Here is a 17744-nt window from a genome sequence, read left to right as displayed (position 1 = left end):
CCTCCTCCCCATGTAACGATACTGTTAAAAACTACTAAGAGCGCGATAAATCAAGCACTAAACACGCCAGAGACATTGAATTTTATCTCAGGGATGGTATGAGATGACTTTATAGGAACCGCGTTCAAAATTAGGCAGTGGGCGTGACACCGCCCACTTTTAGGTGAAAACCTATATCTTGGGATCTTTTTAACCGATTTCAACCAAAGTTGGTACATAACATTATTTTTAATTTCTATGGTATGGTGCGAAAATGGGCGAAATCGGATTACAACCACGCCTATTTTCCATATGACACCATTTTAAATTCCACTTGATTCTTTCACTTTCCACTATGCAAATCAAGCAACAATGATTATATCGGCGTAAAACTTTGCGTGAATAATACGTTTAAAGTGTGCCACCTTGTTACCAAAAATTCTCTAAATCGAACCAAAACTGTTCAAGCCCCTAAGTACTGAATATGTGGACCCGAGTACCTATAGTTGACTTTTTACCGTAAATATCGGCCATTGTGTAAGATATATAATTTAAATTCATATAATAGAATAAATAAATGAAGTCTATCGATAATAGTATGTCTTTGTATCAAAAATGGGTTGAATCGAATGAATGCAAATTTTCCTTAACCCCCATGTAACTAATATCAGGATTTTCGAACATTCGTCTGACTTTACTCCATTTGATTGGTGATGGTATGTGAGGTACCTTAATGAAACAGTGGGAGCATTTTATTAGTCTGTGGCATGTTAGTAGTATGTGGTATTGGAAAAAATTAATAAAATCGGGTTAATACTACCCTCAAATTCCATATACTACTTTTAATGCTTTTCGTTATTCTAACCAGTTTTATGCCGAATATATCGGTCAGTGAGTATTAATATTTTTTTTTATATATAAAATTACTTCAAAATATGTTCTCGAGTATAGCTGAGCAATGTCAAAATTAATATATTTCTCTATCCCCAATATATATATGATTTCCGTCTTTCCACCTGACTTTACACCGTTCCGGTTGATCAACGTGATATTTTAACGAAATTAAGTGGAAACGATTTCTTAATAATTATGTGGTTTGACGCTGAATTAGAATGAAATTAGTATATACTAAGTCTAAACCTCACACCTTCATATAATGAATTCCGATTCTCTGGTTGACGTTTGCCACCTAAGCTTATAATATAAAATTTAGCCACTTTGGTGGAGTTAATATCACATTCATACTTATGTATATCTCACTTCAAGCAATAAAACTGAGACTAAGTTTATGGCTTTTAATATAAGTCAAGAAGATACCAAATTTTATTGTAATTTAATCACGATATCATTCAATAATGGATGTTTAATTCAACATTTTTTAATATACGGTTTGGAGGAATTTTTTGGTCTTTGATTTTCCCAGCTCACATGTACTACTTATGGTATAATTTTTTTCGTCAATTTGATAATTTAATGAAATTAAATGGACAGTTTTTCTTAAAAATAATGTATATCGCTGCATATGAATGAAATTGGTCTAGACTTTGTTTAAACCTTATAACCCTAATATACTGATTTCCGCTCCTCTGGTACAACAGCAACCTCATATACCCCACATATTAAATCTAACCCCTTTTTATAAAAGTTAACATTTCGGAGAAAAAAATAGTATTGACACAAAATAAGTCTATGATCAATAACATAAGTTAATAAGAAACCAACCAAATAATAATCGAGTAATAAATGTTGAATTCTTTCGCAACATTTTTATACTTTCGCAACATGTTGCAACAGAGTATAGTTTTGTTCACCAAAGAGTTGTTTGCATCACCTAAAGTGATAGATATAGATTTCTATATACATATATTTCTTCTAATATTTGGTGATAATCAGTGGTTAGGTATATTTTCTCAGCCATCATGTTGAACTTATTATAAAATATACCAGACAACAATGCTAAAAAAGTTTCTTAGAGTGCTGGACTTTGTATGGAGCAAAAAAATCTTTCTAGAAAAAATTGCATGAAATAAATATTAGTAATGTAGTATCAAAAGGGCTAAAGACCCTTTTTATGTGGTTATAGATAAACTGCGACCCCATCCGTTTACATGCTACTGTCTATTATTTCAGTTTTGCGACACATTTTAATATGAAGGTCATGAGGTGAACTGTAAAGAAGAAGAAAATCTACATACCTGCTCTACATATGTGTATACCATACTTAATTATATGTAAGTTATTGTTAATTTAGCCTTCATGGGTAGACCCTTCAAAATAGGTACCATAGATCCCCCTGTTTTAGAAAGCGTTTAACAAAAGTAATTTACGGAGGGGTTTTCCGAGAACTTAATTTCAATACAATGAAATAAACTACTAATTTCTAAAATATAAATATAACTTAATATTATGTATTATTATGTTAGTGAATAGCTAAGTAATATATAGGTATACAAAAGTACGTAAACTGTACCAACATGTTGCAAGAGTATAATAAATATCAGTACACTGTGTTTGTAGTTTCAGTTTCACTAGATGTCTATACCAGCAAAGTGCTTTATTCAAACTAATTTGAGTGTATTATTTATATAGTGTTTAAAGTATTATTATATACAGTGACGAGCAAAACCGTATTATATACAGTGGCGAGCACACACATATACATTTATGCATCAGTATGCCATAGTACCTATACACGGAACAGGAAAGGAGTCATAGCAATTACTTACAAGGAATTACAATGAAAGAGAGCAGCACCTAGGATTGAACTTTTAACACCCGGACGGACTGAATTATATAAGTATTATCTATAAGTATTTTATATATTATATTAATCCATTTATTATTAATTAATTATGGCTAGATTAAGTAGAAAATCTATATTACTAAGTCGTCTTCAGAATAAAAGACGTATGAGATTTCTTCGTGCAAACTCTTTATATAGAGATAGTGAGCAGTCACAAAATACTGTAAGTCACGCTAATCGTAGATTAGATTCCGATGTACGTCAGTCCGAACAAATTATCAATACAAATCAACATAGAACCAGGCGGGAAAATCTCGAGGTACGGTCATTTGAACAAAATTTAAATACTGTTCAACATAGAACAAGTCGGCAAGATTTGCAAATTCGCTCAGAAGAGCAAATAAGAGATACTCGAGGTCATAGATCTCGGCGTGAAGACCCCGAGGTTCGATCTGTTGAGCAAGTTGCAACTACTGTTAAACATAGAACAAGGCGGCAAGATCCCCAAATTCGCTCTGAAGAGCAAATAAGAAATACTCGAGGTCATAGATCTCGGCGTCAAGACCCCGAGGTTCGATCTGTTGAGCAAGCTGCAAATACTGTTCCATATAGAACAAGGCGGCAAGATCCCCAAATTCGTTCTGAAGAGCAAATAAGAAATACTCGAGGTCATAGGTCTCGGCGTGAAGACCCCGTGGTTCGATCTGTTGAACAAATTGCAAAAACTGTTCAACATAGAACAAGGCGGCAAGATCCCCAAATTCGCTCTAAGGAGCAAATAAGAGATACTCGAGGTCATAGGTCTCGGCGTGAAGACCCCGAGGTTCGATCTGTTGAGCAAGTTGCAAATACTGTTCAACATAGAACAAAGCGGCAAGATCCACAAATTCGCTCTGAAGAGCAAATAAGAGATACTCGAGGCCATAGATCTCGGCGTGAAGACCCCGAGGTTCGATCTGTTGAGCAAGTTGCAACTACTGTTAAACATAGAACAAGGCGGCAAGATCCCCAAATTCGCTCTGAAGAGCAAATAAGAAATACTCGAGGTCATAGATCTCGGCGTCAAGACCCCGAGGTTCGATCTGTTGAGCAAGCTGCAAATACTGTTCCATATAGAACAAGGCGGCAAGATCCCCAAATTCGTTCTGAAGAGCAAATAAGAAATACTCGAGGTCATAGGTCTCGGCGTGAAGACCCCGTGGTTCGATCTGTTGAGCAAATTGCAAAAACTGTTCAACATAGAACAAGGCGGCAAGATCCCCAAATTCGCTCTAAGGAGCAAATAAGAGATACTCGAGGTCATAGGTCTCGGCGTGAAGACCCCGAGGTTCGATCTGTTGAGCAAGTTGCAAATACTGTTCAACATAGAACAAAGCGGCAAGATCCACAAATTCGCTCTGAAGAGCAAATAAGAAATACTCGAGGTCATAGATCTCGGCGTGAAGACTCCGAGGTTCGATCTGTTGAGCAAATTGCAAAAACTGTTCAACATAGAACAAGGCGGCAAGATCCGCGAATTCGCTCTGAAGAGCAAATAAGAAATACTCGAGGTCATGGATCTCTTCGAGAAAATCCTGACGTACGTTATGATGAACAAAGTAGGAACACTAATGATCATAGAGAACTTCGCGCAAGAAATCCTGAGTATAGGAATTTAGAGCGCATTCGTAATCAAACGCAAAAGGAACATGCAAGAAGAAATCCTGAAATAAGGAGAGAGGAGCGTGATAGAGAAACACAACGTCGACAGCTTAGTAGGAGGGGTATGAGGGAAGAATTTTTTAATCAGAGACGTCTTAGACAAGGTCAAGTTCGCCTTCGTAGAGATAACCCACTCAATAAACAAATTGAAAACCAACGGCAGTCCCAACGAATTCGATTAACGAGAGAAAATAATGTTGTAGAAACTGATAATAGTGGCATTTTAACAGATTTCAAAAACATTTATTTCCAATGAATCCAATACTGAAATATGTATTTGCTGCAGCGGCTTATGATTTTCACACCAAGTTCGCAAATTAAATTTCGAAACTATTGCGCAAGGTCACTCGAATGCTGCATCCGCCTTCTTTTTAATGCAAAAATTTCCTTCAGAAGATGGAAATTACAATTTTTGTGCTATTTTCAAAAATGCGATTGTTAAAAAGAACGTTCCAAGAATATGTTTAGCTAACATTCTAGACTTTCCTGAAATACCGGATTGTTTGAAAGGTTTAACCCCAATTAAAGAACGTCTCATAATGCTCATCAAGGTCAGAGTTTGCTCAAAGATGCTGTTGTTAATATACCAATTTCTGTTAACAATATTGTGACATCTCTACCAAGGTCCTTTTCCAAATTCCGTTAAGACGGCGTTTGGAATACATCATGATTACATGATCGATACCATACGCCCCGCAAAGATTATGGAAGCTTTGCAGTCCTTAGTGAATACCCCTCTGTATCGTGAGCACAATTTACATATTAATGAAAACTGGATTTCAGAATTTAATAACCAAGAAGAAATTTCGTTTGTTGCATCTGCAGAGGATTCCCGATTGGTTCAATCTTTTCATGCGGCACAAACTTCTCATGATAATCCCTCATCCTCTCTAAAACTGTTGATTCTAAAGATATTTCGGAAGAGGAAGCCAACAGTTTAACAACCCAAGATAGATATCGCTTAATTCGGTCAGACGCAGTTACTTGTGCTAGATATTTTGACTACCGCTATCGACAAATTCTTAAGCTTTTTAAAGATAACGCTGGCATTTTTGGAGAGCATTTTGTTACAAATTTCTACTGGAGAGTGGAGTTTCAACAGAGAGGTTCCCCTCATGTACATGACATGTATTGGCTTAATAATGCTCCAAGATCCTCAGACATTCCCTGATGTCATTAGTTTTATTGACAATTGTATTTCTACCGATGGTTCGATCAGCCACTTAGAAAATTATTTGGGTTATCAAAAGCATAACCACAGTCGGTCTTGTACTAGGGAAATAAGAGGACAACAGTTTTGTCGTTTTGGTATACCATATCCACCAATGCCTTCAACGCAAATACTGTTACATCTTACAGAAACAAGTCAAAATTCAGAAAGACACAAGGAAAACTTTTTAAAAATTCAAAACGTTTTAAATTCAGATATGACTGCAGAAGACATTTCTAATTTAAACGATTTTGAACACTTCCTGTCTGATAGTAGAATATATATATCTTTTGATGACTATTTGTTAGCCCTTAGGTCAAGTTTAACAAAACCCAAAATTTTTCTAAAAAGAAACTTACAGGATCGTTTTATAAACGCTTATAATCCTCTGATTTTGGAACTCCATAGAGCAAATATGGATATCCAATTTATACTGGATGCATATGCTTGCTGTTCATATTTAATTAATTATATTAACATGTCTAACAGGGGAATTTCTAGGCTCTTAAATGAAGCTATATCAGAGGTAAATGCTGGAAATTATACTATTAAGCAAAAACTTAAACATATAGATCACAAATTTATTTCAGGCACAGAAATATCTGCACAAGAAGCAGTATATTGCTGCATTGGGCTGCATCTTTCTGAAGCAATTAATGCAGAAATATTTATAAATACCTCTCGACCTGAGGAACGTGTTCGAATGGTAAAACCTAGAGCGGAACTTCCGAACCTTCCTTTAGGTTCGACTGGAATATTCGTAGCCGGTTTTTTAGACCGTTATGTTCAAAGATCCGATCAGTTAGAAACTCTTTGTTTAGCTGATTTTGCATCAAGGTATAAATATTTTCAATCTAGTAGAAGAGCACAAGATAGTGATCATGAAGAAGAAGAGAGGGAATACGATAATTTACCAGAAAGCAGGGTTGTCATGCCGCTTAAAGACGGTAGCGGTTTTGTGAAAAAACGTACCAAACCTTGTATTATTCGGAAAAAGAAAGAAATAAACCCAAATATAAATAAACCCAAATATAAATTTGACTTGCATGGCGAAGATTCAACAGATAATGGCACTGCATCTGATTGCAATATTAGACTTATTAAACTACCCCCTTTAATTCCAGTTGAGGAATTATTTTCTTTAGTTCAAAGTCTAAATACTAAGCAAAGAACCTATTTGACACATTTGATGCACCACACAACAAATCTTCCATTTTATGAGTTCATTGGCGGAGGTGCAGGTCTAGGAAAGAGTCGTTTGATATCTGCAATATATCAATCTCTTAACCATCGTTACAATTCTACACCTGGATCCAATCCAAGTTCCTTAAAAGTTCTTCTTTGCGCACCTACGGGTGAAGCAGCGTTCGGAATAGGTGGAATGACCCTTCATTCATTATTCTCTTTACCTGTTAATCAGTTGAATAGAGAGTTGAGGCCACTTAGCAATGACACAGTAAATTCATTGTATTCCAGACTTATCGATTTAAAATTAATCATAATTGATGAAATATCGATGGTAGGTGCTCGTATGTTTAGCTCTGTTGAAGCGAGATTAAAACAAATTTTCAAAACAGACAGCCCCTTCGGTGTTATACCGATCATAGTGTTTGGTGATTTGAAGCAACTCTCACCTGTTGGAGATAGGTGGATATTCTCTGCTAATCCCAATGATGCATACAGCACTTTAGTTGGTTCTGCTTTGTGGGAGTTATTTAAATACTTTGAATTAACAGAGATAATGAGACAACGGGAGGATCAGGCCTTGGCAATTGCATTAAATCATATGGCATCTGGTGCTATGACTATGTTTGAGCTAAATAGCTTCTTTTTATAAAAGTTAACATTTCGGAGAAAAAAATAGTATTGACACAAAATAAGTCTATGATCAATAACATAAGTTAATATGAAACCAACCAAATAATAATCGAGTAATGAATGTTGAATTCTTTCGCAACATTTTTATACTTTCGCAACATGTTGCAACAGAGTATAGTTTTGTTCACCAAAGAGTTGTTTGCATCACCTAAAGTGATAGATATAGATTTCTATATACATATATTTCTTCTAATATTTGGTGATAATCAGTGGTTAGGTATATTTTCTCAGCCATCATGTTGAACTTATTATAAAATATACCAGACAACAATGATAAAAAGTTTCTTAGAGTGTTGGACTTTGTATGGAGCAAAAAAATCTTTCTAGAAAAAATTGCATGAAATAAATATTAGTAATGTAGTATCAAAAGGGCTAAAGACCCTTTTTATGTGGTTATAGATAAACTGCGACCCCATCCGTTTACATGCTACTGTCTATTATTTCAGTTTTGCGACACATTTTAATATGAAGGTCATAAGGTGAACTGTAAACTCAAGAAAATTATATTTTTACCTAGCGCCGTTGGCAGTTTATGAAAGGTTTAGATATTAAGACAGAACGAAGAAAATCTACATACCTGCTCTACATATGTGTATACCATACTTAATTATATGTAAGTTATTGTTAATTTAGCCTTCATGGGTAGATCCTTCAAAATAGGTACCATAGATCCCCCTGTTTTAGAAAGCGTTTAACAAAAGTAATTTACGGAGGGGTTTTCCGAGAACTTAATTTCAATACAATGAAATAAACTACTAATTTCTAAAATATAAATATAACTTAATATTATGTATTATTATGTTAGTGAATAGCTAAGTAATATATAGGTATACAAAAGTACGTAAACTGTACCAACATGTTGCAAGAGTATAATAAATATCAGTACACTGTGTTTGTAGTTTCAGTTTCACTAGATGTCTTTACCAGCAAAGTGCTTTATTCAAACTAATTTGAGTGTATTAGTTATATAGTGTTTAAAGTATTATTATATACAGTGACGAGCAAAACCGTATTATATACAGTGGCGAGCGCACACATATACATTTATGCATCAGTATGCCATAGTACCTATACACGGAACAGGAAAGGAGTCATAGCAATTACTTACAAGGAATTACAATGAAAGAGAGCAGCACCTAGGATCCAACTTTTAACACCCGGACGGACTGAATTATATAAGTATTATCTATAAGTATTTTATATATTATATTAATCCATTTATTATTAATTAATCATGGCTAGATTAAGTAGAAAATCTATATTACTAAGTCGTCTTCAGAATAAAAGACGTATGAGAGTTCTTCGTGCAAACTCTTTATATAGAGATAGTGAGCAGTCACAAAATACTGTAAGTCACGCTAATCGTAGATTAGATTCCGATGTACGTCTGTCCGAACAAATTATCAATACAAATTAACATAGAACCAGGCGGGAAAATCTCGAGGTACGGTCTTTTGAACAAAATTTAAATACAACGCAAATTCGCTCAGAAGAGCAAATAAGAGATACTCGAGGTCATAGGTCTCGGCGTGAAGACCCCGAGGTTCGATCTGTTGAACAAGTTGCAAATACTGTTAAACATAGAACAAGGCGGCAAGATCCCCAAATTCGCTCTGAAGAGCAAATAAGAGATACTCGAGGTCATAGATCTCGGCGTGAAGACTCCGAGGTTCGATCTGTTGAGCAAATTGCAAAAACTGTTCAACATAGAACAAAGCGGCAAGATCCACAAATTCGCTCTGAAGAGCAAATAAGAAATACTCGAGGTCATAGATCTCGGCGTGAAGACTCCGAGGTTCGATCTGTTGAGCAAGTTGCAAATACTGTTCAACATAGAACAAAGCGGCAAGATCCACAAATTCGCTCTGAAGAGCAAATAAGAAATACTCGAGGTCATAGATCTCGGCGTGAAGACTCCGAGGTTCGATCTGTTGAGCAAATTGCAAAAATTGTTCACCATAGAACAAGGCGGCAAGATCCGCGAATTCGCTCAGAAGAGCAAATAAGAGATACTCGAGGTCATAGGTCTCGGCGTGAAGACTCCAAGGTTCGATCTGTTAAGCATGTTGCAAATACTGTTTAACATAGAAAAAGGCGGCAAGATCCCCAAATTCGCTCTAAAAAGCAAATAAGAGATACTCGAGGTCATAGGTCTCGGCGTGAAGACCCCGAGGTTCGATCTGTTGAGCAAGTTGCAAATACTGTTCAACATAGAACAAAGCGGCAAGATCCACAAATTCGCTCTGAAGAGCAAATAAGAAATACTCGAGGTCATAGATCTCGGCGTGAAGACTCCGAGGTTCTATCTGTTGAGCAAATTGCAAAAACTGTTCACCATAGAACAAGGCGGCAAGATCCGCGAATTCGCTCTGAAGAGCCAATAAGAAATACTCGAGGTCATAGATCTCTTCGAGAAAATCCTGACGTACGTTATGATGAACAAAGTAGGAACACTAATGATCATAGAGAACTTCGCGCAAGAAATCCTGAGTATAGGAATTTAGAGCGCATTCGTAATCAAACGCAAAGGGAACATGCAAGAAGAAATCCTGAAATAAGGAGAGAGGAGCGTGATAGAGAAACACAACGTCGACAGCTTAGTAGGAGGGGTATGAGGGAAGAATTTTTTAATCAGAGACGTCTTAGACAAGGTCAAGTTCGCCTTCGTAGAGATAACCCACTCAATAAACAAATTGAAAACCAACGGCAGTCCCAACGAATTCGATTAACGAGAGAAAATAATGTTGTAGAAACTGATAATAGTGGCATTTTAACAGATTTCAAAAACATTTATTTCCAATGAATCCAATACTGAAATATGTATTTGCTGCAGCGGCTTATGATTTTCACACCAAGTTCGCAAATTAAATTTCGAAACTATTGCGCAAGGTCACTCGAATGCTGCATCCGCCTTCTTTTTAATGCAAAAATTTCCTTCAGAAGATGGAAATTACAATTTTTGTGCTACTTTCAAAAATGCGATTGTTAAAAAGAACGTTCCAAGAATATGTTTAGCTAACATTCTAGACTTTCCTGAAATACCGGATTGTTTGAAAGGTTTAACCCCAATTAAAGAACGTCTCATAATGCTCATCAAGGTCAGAGTTTGCTCAAAGATGCTGTTGTTAATATACCAATTTCTGTTAACAATATTGTGACATCTCTACCAAGGTCCTTTTCCAAATTCCGTTAAGACGGCGTTTGGAATACATCATGATTACATGATCGATACCATACGCCCCGCAAAGATTATGGAAGCTTTGCAGTCCTTAGTGAATACCCCTCTGTATCGTGAGCACAATTTACATATTAATGAAAACTGGATTTCAGAATTTAATAACCAAGAAGAAATTTCGTTTGTTGCATCTGCAGAGGATTCCCGATTGGTTCAATCTTTTCATGCGGCACAAACTTCTCATGATAATCCCTCATCCTCTCTAAAACTGTTGATTCTAAAGATATTTCGGAAGAGGAAGCCAACAGTTTAATAACCCAAGATAGATATCGCTTAATTCGGTCAGACGCAGTTACTTGTGCTAGATATTTTGACTACCGCTATCGACAAATTCTTAAGCTTTTTAAAGATAACGCTGGCATTTTTGGAGAGCATTTTGTTACAAATTTCTACTGGAGAGTGGAGTTTCAACAGAGAGGTTCCCCTCATGTACATGACATGTATTGGCTTAATAATGCTCCAAGATCCTCAGACATTCCCTGATGTCATTAGTTTTATTGACAATTGTATTTCTACCGATGGTTCGATCAGCCACTTAGAAAATTATTTGGGTTATCAAAAGCATAACCACAGTCGGTCTTGTGCTAGGGAAATAAGAGAACAACAGTTTTGTCGTTTTGGTATACCATATCCACCAATGCCTTCAACGCAAATACTGTTACATCTTACAGAAACAAGTCAAAATTCAGAAAGACACAAGGAAAACTTTTTTAAAATTCAAAACGTTTTAAATTCAGATATGACTGCAGAAGACATTTCTAATTTAAACGATTTTGAACACTTCCTGTCTTATAGTAGAATATATATATCTTTTGATGACTATTTGTTAGCCCTTAGGTCAAGTTTAACAAAACCCAAAATTTTTCTAAAAAGAAAATTACAAGATCGTTTTATAAACGCTTATAATCCTCTGATTTTGGAACTCCATAGAGCAAATATGGATATCCAATATATACTGGATGCATATGCTTGCTGTTCATATTTAATTAATTATATTAACATGTCTAACAGGGGAGTTTCTAGGCTCTTAAATGAAGCTATATCAGAGGTAAATGCTGGAAATTATACTATTAAGCAAAAACTTAAACATATAGATCACAAATTTATTTCAGGCACAGAAATATTGGGCTGCATCTTTCTGAAGCAATTAATGCAGAAATATTCATAAATACCTCTCGACCTGAGGAACGTGTTCGAATGGTACAACCTAGAGCGGAACTTCAGAACCTTCCTTCAGGTTCGACTGAAATATTCGTAGCCGGTATTTTAGACCGTTATGTTCAAAGATCCGATCAGTTAGAAACTCTTTGTTTAGCTGATTTTGCATCTAGGTATAAATATTTTAAATCTAGTAGAAGAGCACAAGATAGTGATCATGAAGAAGAAGAGAGGGAAGACGATGATTTAGCAGAAAGCGGGGTTGTCATGTCGCTTAAAGACGGTAGCGGTTTTGTGAAAAAACGTACCAAACCTTGTATTATTCGGAAAAAGAAAGAAATAAACCCAAATATAAATAAACCCAAATATAAATTTGACTTGCATGGCGAAGATTCAACAGATAATGGCACTGCATCTGATTGCAATATTAGACTTATTAAACTACCCCCTTTAATTCCAGTTGAGGAATTATTTTCTTTAGTTCAAAGTCTAAATACTAAGCAAAGAACCTATTTGACACATTTGATGCACCACACAACAAATCTTCCATTTTATGAGTTCATTGGCGGAGGTGCAGGTCTAGGAAAGAGTCGTTTGATATCTGCAATATATCAATCTCTTAACCATCGTTACAATTCTACACCTGGATCCAATCCAAGTTCCTTAAAAGTTCTTCTTTGCGCACCTACGGGTGAAGCAGCATTCGGAATAGGTGGAATGACCCTTCATTCAATATTCTCTTTACCTGTTAATCAGTTGAATAGAGAGTTGAGGCCACTTAGCAATGACAAGTTAATTCATTGTATTCCAGACTTATCGATTTAAAATTAATCATAATTGATGAAATATCGATGGTAGGTGCTCGTATGTTTAGCTCTGTTGAAGCGAGATTAAAACAAATTTTCAAAACAGACAGCCCCTTCGGTGTTATACCGATCATAGTGTTTGGTGATTTGAAGCAACTCTCACCTGTTGGAGATAGGTGGATATTCTCTGCTAATCCCAATGATGCATACAGCACTTTAGTTGGTTCTGCTTTGTGGGAGTTATTTAAATACTTTGAATTAACAGAGATAATGAGACAACGGGAGGATCAGGCCTTTGCAATTGCATTAAATCATATGGCATCTGGTGCTATGACTATATTTGAGCTAAATAGCTTCTTTTTATAAAAGTTAACATTTCGGAGAAAAAAATAGTATTGACACAAAATAAGTCTATGATCAATAACATAAGTTAATAAGAAACCAACCAAATAATAATCGAGTAATGAATGTTGAATTCTTTCGCAACATTTTTATACTTTCGCAACATGTTGCAACAGAGTATAGTTTTGTTCACCAAAGAGTTGTTTGCATCACCTAAAGTGATAGATATAGATTTCTATATACATATATTTCTTCTAATATTTGGTGATAAGCAGTGGTTAGGTATATTTTCTCAGCCATCATGTTGAACTTATTATAAAATATACCAGACAACAATGCTAAAAAGTTTCTAGAGTGTTGGACTTTGTATGGAGCAAAAAAATCTTTCTAGAAAAAATTGCATGAAATAAATATTAGTAATGTAGTATCAAAAGGGCTATAGACCCTTTTTATGTGGTTATAGATAAACTGCGACCCCATCCGTTTACATGCTACTGTCTATTATTTCAGTTTTGCGACACATTTTAATATGAAGGTCATAAGGTGAACTGTAAACTCAAGAAAATTATATTTTTACCTAGCGCCGTTGGCAGCTTATGAAAGGTTTAGATATTAAGACAGAACGAAGAAAATCTACATACCTGCTCTACATATGTGTATACCATACTTAATTATATGTAAGTTATTGTTAATTTAGCCTTCATGGGTAGACCCTTCAAAATAGGTACCATAGATCTCCCTGTTTTAGAAAGCGTTTAACAAAAGTAATTTACGGAGGGGTTTTCCGAGAACTTAATTTCAATACAATGAAATAAACTACTAATTTCTAAAATATAAATATAACTTAATATTATGTATTATTATGTTAGTGAATAGCTAAGTAATATATAGGTATACAAAAGTACGTAAACTGTACCAACATGTTGCAAGAGTATAATAAATATCAGTACACTGTGTTTGTAGTTTCAGTTTCACTAGATGTCTTTACCAGCAAAGTGCTTTATTCAAACTAATTTGAGTGTATTAGTTATATAGTGTTTAAAGTATTATTATATACAGTGACGAGCAAAACCGTATTATATACAGTGGCGAGCGCACACATATACATTTATGCATCAGTATGCCATAGTACCTATACACGGAACAGGAAAGGAGTCATAGCAATTACTTACAAGGAATTACAATGAAAGAGAGCAGCACCTAGGATCCAACTTTTAACACCCGGACGGACTGAATTATATAAGTATTATCTATAAGTATTTTATATATTATATTAATCCATTTATTATTAATTAATCATGGCTAGATTAAGTAGAAAATCTATATTACTAAGTCGTCTTCAGAATAAAAAATAAAAGACGTATAAGAGTTCTTCGTGCAAACTCTTTATATAGAGATAGTGAGCAGTCACAAAATACTGTAAGTCACGCTAATCGTAGATTAGATTCCGATGTACGTCTGTCCGAACAAATTATCAATACAAATTAACATAGAAAAAGGCGGAAAAATCTCGAGGTACGGTCTTTTGAACAAAATTTAAATACAACGCAAATTCGCTCAGAAGAGCAAATAAGAGATACTCGAGGTCATAGGTCTCGGCGTGAAGACCCCGAGGTTCGATCTGTTGAGCAAGTTGCAAATACTGTTCAACATAGAACAAAGCGGCAAGATCCACAAATTCGCTCTGAAGAGCAAATAAGAAATACTCGAGGTCATAGATCTCGGCGTGAAGACTCCGAGGTTCGATCTGTTGAGCAAATTGCAAAAACTGTTCACCATAGAACAAGGCGGCAAGATCCGCGAATTCGCTCAGAAGAGCAAATAAGAGATACTCGAGGTCATAGGTCTCGGCGTGAAGACTCCAAGGTTCGATCTGTTAAGCATGTTGCAAATACTGTTTAACATAGAAAAAGGCGGCAAGATCCCCAAATTCGCTCTAAAAAGCAAATAAGAGATACTCGAGGTCATAGGTCTCGGCGTGAAGACCCCGAGGTTCGATCTGTTGAGCAAGTTGCAAATACTGTTCAACATAGAACAAAGCGGCAAGATCCACAAATTCGCTCTGAAGAGCAAATAAGAAATACTCGAGGTCATAGATCTCGGCGTGAAGACTCCGAGATTCTATCTGTTGAGCAAATTGCAAAAACTGTTCACCATAGAACAAGGCGGCAAGATCCGCGAATTCGCTCTGAAGAGCCAATAAGAAATACTCGAGGTCATAGATCTCTTCGAGAAAATCCTGACGGACGTTATGATGAACAAAGTAGGAACACTAATGATCATAGAGAACTTCGCGCAAGAAATCCTGAGTACAGGAATTTAGAGCGCATTCGTAATCAAACGCAAAGGGAACATGCAAGAAGAAATCCTGAAATAAGGAGAGAGGAGCGTGATAGAGAAACACAACGTCGACAGCTTAGTAGGAGGGGTATGAGGGAAAAATTTTTTAATCAGAGACGTCTTAGACAAGGTCAAGTTCGCCTTCGTAGAGATAACCCACTCAATAAACAAATTGAAAACCAACGGCAGTCCCAACGAATTCGATTAACGAGAGAAAATAATGTTGTAGAAACTGATAATAGTGGCATTTTAACAGATTTCAAAAACATTTATTTCCAATGAATCCAATACTGAAATATGTATTTGCTGCAGCGGCTTATGATTTTCACACCAAGTTCGCAAATTAAATTTCGAAACTATTGCGCAAGGTCACTCGAATGCTGCATCCGCCTTCTTTTTAATGCAAAAATTTCCTTCAGAAGATGGAAATTACAATTTTTGTGCTACTTTCAAAAATGCGATTGTTAAAAAGAACGTTCCAAGAATATGTTTAGCTAACATTCTAGACTTTCCTGAAATACCGGATTGTTTGAAAGGTTTAACCCCAATTAAAGAACGTCTCATAATGCTCATCAAGGTCAGAGTTTGCTCAAAGATGCTGTTGTTAATATACCAATTTCTGTTAACAATATTGTGACATCTCTACCAAGGTCCTTTTCCAAATTCCGTTAAGACGGCGTTTGGAATACATCATGATTACATGATCGATACCATACGCCCCGCAAAGATTATGGAAGCTTTGCAGTCCTTAGTGAATACCCCTCTGTATCGTGAGCACAATTTACATATTAATGAAAACTGGATTTCAGAATTTAATAACCAAGAAGAAATTTCGTTTGTTGCATCTGCAGAGGATTCCCGATTGGTTCAATCTTTTCATGCGGCACAAACTTCTCATGATAATCCCTCATCCTCTCTAAAACTGTTGATTCTAAAGATATTTCGGAAGAGGAAGCCAACAGTTTAACAACCCAAGATAGATATCGCTTAATTCGGTCAGACGCAGTTACTTGTGCTAGATATTTTGACTACCGCTATCGACAAATTCTTAAGCTTTTTAAAGATAACGCTGGCATTTTTGGAGAGCATTTTGTTACAAATTTCTACTGGAGAGTGGAGTTTCAACAGAGAGGTTCCCCTCATGTACATGACATGTATTGGCTTAATAATGCTCCAAGATCCTCAGACATTCCCTGATGTCATTAGTTTTATTGACAATTGTATTTCTACCGATGGTTCGATCAGCCACTTAGAAAATTATTTGGGTTATCAAAAGCATAACCACAGTCGGTCTTGTACTAGGGAAATAAGAGAACAACAGTTTTGTCGTTTTGGTATACCATATCCACCAATGCCTTCAACGCAAATACTGTTACATCTTACAGAAACAAGTCAAAATTCAGAAAGACACAAGGAAAACTTTTTTAAAATTCAAAACGTTTTAAATTCAGATATGACTGCAGAAGACATTTCTAATTTAAACGATTTTGAACACTTCCTGTCTTATAGTAGAATATATATATCTTTCGATGACTATTTGTTAGCCCTTAGGTCAAGTTTAACAAAACCCAAAATTTTTCTAAAAAGAAAATTACAAGATCGTTTTATAAACGCTTATAATCCTCTGATTTTGGAACTCCATAGAGCAAATATGGATATCCAATATATACTGGATGCATATGCTTGCTGTTCATATTTAATTAATTATATTAACATGTCTAACAGGGGAGTTTCTAGGCTCTTAAATGAAGCTATATCAGAGGTAAATGCTGGAAATTATACTATTAAGCAAAAACTTAAACATATAGATCACAAATTTATTTCAGGCACAGAAATATCTGCACAAGAAGCAGTATATTGCTGCATTGGGCTGCATCTTTCTGAAGCAATTAATGCAGAAATATTCATAAATACCTCTCGACCTGAGGAACGTGTTCGAATGGTACAACCTAGAGCGGAATCTCAGAACCTTCCTTCAGGTTCGACTGAAATATTCGTAGCCGGTATTTTAGACCGTTATGTTCAAAGATCCGATCAGTTAGAAACTCTTTGTTTAGCTGATTTTGCATCTAGGTATAAATATTTTAAATCTAGTAGAAGAGCACAAGATAGTGATCATGAAGAAGAAGAGAGGGAAGACGATAATTTAGCAGAAAGCGGGGTTGTCATGTCGCTTAAAGACGGTAGCGGTTTTGTGAAAAAACGTACCAAACCTTGTATTATTCGGAAAAAGAAAGAAATAAACCCAAATATAAATAAACCCAAATATAAATTTGACTTGCATGGCGAAGATTCAACAGATAATGGCACTGCATCTGATTGCAATATTAGACTTATTAAACTACCCCCTTT

The sequence above is a fragment of the Bactrocera oleae genome, chromosome 2, assembly GCF_042242935.1.
Source record: "Bactrocera oleae isolate idBacOlea1 chromosome 2, idBacOlea1, whole genome shotgun sequence".
Lineage (NCBI taxonomy): Eukaryota > Metazoa > Arthropoda > Insecta > Diptera > Tephritidae > Bactrocera > Bactrocera oleae.
Note: the sequence above shows the minus strand (reverse complement) of the source record.